Source organism: Lathyrus oleraceus, chromosome 4 (genome assembly GCF_024323335.1).
Source record: "Lathyrus oleraceus cultivar Zhongwan6 chromosome 4, CAAS_Psat_ZW6_1.0, whole genome shotgun sequence".
NCBI lineage: Eukaryota > Viridiplantae > Streptophyta > Magnoliopsida > Fabales > Fabaceae > Lathyrus > Lathyrus oleraceus.
The window spans coordinates 358814620-358817601 of record NC_066582.1 but is presented as its reverse complement, the minus strand read 5'-3'; positions in this window follow the sequence as shown (position 1 = coordinate 358817601).

The following is a 2982-nucleotide window of genomic DNA, read 5'->3' as shown; positions in this document are numbered from 1 at the left end:
CCTTTGCTTTGATGTCGGTTGTTGGGAATATAACTAAAGTAAATATAAAAAAAATTGAATACAAATAAAATAAAATAAACTATTTTAATAATTTTACTATTTTATCTAATTGCAAAGTGCTCTTCTTGGCTAACATTAATTGCACTAATAATATTGGGGTAATGAAACCAATAAAAGTAGGGTTTGCTCTTCATCTTTGATATCTTCCCATGCATTCATGATTCTAAATACCAACTCATTAAATTTATTAATATGGTCAAATATACTACCTTCGTCTTCCATTTCCATTTCCATTGAGTATAAATTCATTTTCATCATATATAGATTGGCTAATGTGATTGATGCAAACTTGCTTTCTAACGAATTCCACAATTTCTTTAAAGAGATTTATTTCAACACAATCACTTTAATTTGTGGAGTAAGTGTCAACCGAATTGTACTCACTGTCTTTTTGGTATTGAATTTCAATATGATTCTTTCATCTCACTCACCTTTTCCTTTTCCAAAGCACAATCAAGACCTTATTGAAGCAAATAGTCTAGTATTATGCATTGCCATAACGGGAAATCCATTTTTCCATCAAATAAAAAAATATCCAACTTCAATGTTGACATAATATTATTTTAAAAAAACTCAAATCAAATTAGATAATAGCAACCATGTGATTTCTTCCCTGGATTGGAACCTTTGCTTTGATGTCGGTTGTTGGGAATATAACTAAAGTAAATATAAAAAAAATTGAATACAAATAAAATAAAATAAACTCACAACCAAAAACTTGTTACTAACTTTCAATTTTTGGACGGAAAAAATTGCAAACCATCTCAACAACTATTGTGGGACGGAAAAATAAAAAACCTTCTCAACAACTATTTTTTAATGGAAAAATAGAAAACCATCTCAACCACAATTTTTGTACGGAAAAATTATAAATCCTCACTAGACACACACAACTACCCAAATCTCTAATATATCAAAAAAACTCTAATTGTTTTGGTAAATAAACTTAAACTAACTCTTCATATTTATAATAACTTTTTACTTCTTTTTTCTTCACATTACCGTGGGACTCAGATGAGTTCCCACTTCAACACAACAATAACTACAAGTAATTTTTTATCACTCATAAAATAAGCATAGTAAAGTAATGGAATGACCATCAAATAATCAACAAATAAATCATGACATTCATATCAATCAAAGACATTCGTAAAAAAATCCTCTCACCCCAAGAATTTGTCTGAGGATTATTTCTTTTACACTCTTAGTCGAGACTAAGTGGCTACATGATCTGGCCCTCAATTATGATCATAGGTTCAGGCTCCATAGAAGATACTAATATTTAACTTCAGATCCATTGTACTTCGTCTAAGAGATATTGTTCACTTTGATATGTGTGGAAGTCCTTCACGATTTTGTCTTTTAAAAAAATATTTGTTGGGAGTGTTGTATATAAATCATTCTTAATTTCGATTTTCAAATAATATAAGATTTTTTGAACCAAAACAATTTATAACTATAACAAAAATATTGGATTCTTGTATCTTTCCGATGTTCTATCGTTTTGAAAAGAAACCCCTGATACTTAGAAAAATACATGTTTGATCCCTATATTTTAGGACATTTTAGTCACATTAATCATTTTAAGGACATTTTACATTTTAAGGACATTTTAGTACCTAACTATTTACATTCATGGACCGATATTTCTAGAATTTTTTTCAATTATTAGTTTAGACAATTAATCTACTTTGTTTTTTTCAATATTAGTTTAGACAATTAATCTACTTTGTTTTAAAATGAAATATTAAAGGATAAGTAAAACATAAAAATAATGATAAAAATCATTATCGTTTTTTTTCTATTCTTTTACTTTTTTATTATAAATTAATTTTTGCCACTTTCATAAATATTAAAAATAATAATTAATTTTGTTTAAAAAATAATAAAAATATTTTAAAAATTATTTTTGAATAATAATATGTGAAAGAGAAATTAAGAATTAAACAAAAAAGAATAAAAGATACTTAAAAACATCATTAAAAAATAGTATTAATATTTTATTAATACTTTTATAAAAGAGTTTAATGAACATGCACACGATCAATAAAAAACCAACAATCTATCATGCCATCACTTAAAAATATCACTAAGAAAGTATTAATACTTTATTGACGTGCACACCCAATAAAAAAACAACAATTTATCATATCATGCCATCAAAATAATTTTAAAATATAAATGTGATTTGACAAAATACACGTTGATAATTGATTGTCAATATAAAATTTATTTTACACGTAGTCATAGTTTAGAATAATTTTTTCTTGAATTTAACGTATAATTAGAAACGGAGAGTACTAGTAAGTGAGACATACTATGCCAAATTATGATCTAAAATAAGATGATTCATCCGTGTTGGGTTATGCTTGGAGCACAAGGTTCCATCACCATGAAGTGCAGGAGCATTAGCTAGGGTGCACAGTGCACTTCAAACATGCAGTTTGGTTCAAACCTTATTCATGCACAAAGCATTCTACCAGTGTTTGGCTTTCATGTTGTTTTGCTGGGTTTCGTTGAAGTATTTCACACAACTTCTTGGAGTAGGAGAGTGTAACATAAAAGCCAAACCTCTGCTCTTGCTAATGACCCTTTCACTTTTGCTGAGTTCAATTTCAAGGAGATCAAAAATGGAAGGTTGGCTTCTCCATGCCTGGCTTCTATAACCTAGCCATTGTTGCTGGAAAAGGACCACCGGAGAATCTTTTGGATCACATTGACAAGAGAGAACTGTTCGCAGACATGACAAGACAGCAAGAATTCTTTTCACTTACATTGAAGATACCAACACTTGAGTATTAAAATCTTTGAGGTCAGACACAATATTCGCAAGCCATTATTGGTTTTGGACTAAATAGAAGGAAAAATACTACACCTAAGCAAACTAGATCAATCAATACAACTATGCTACAGATCTACAAC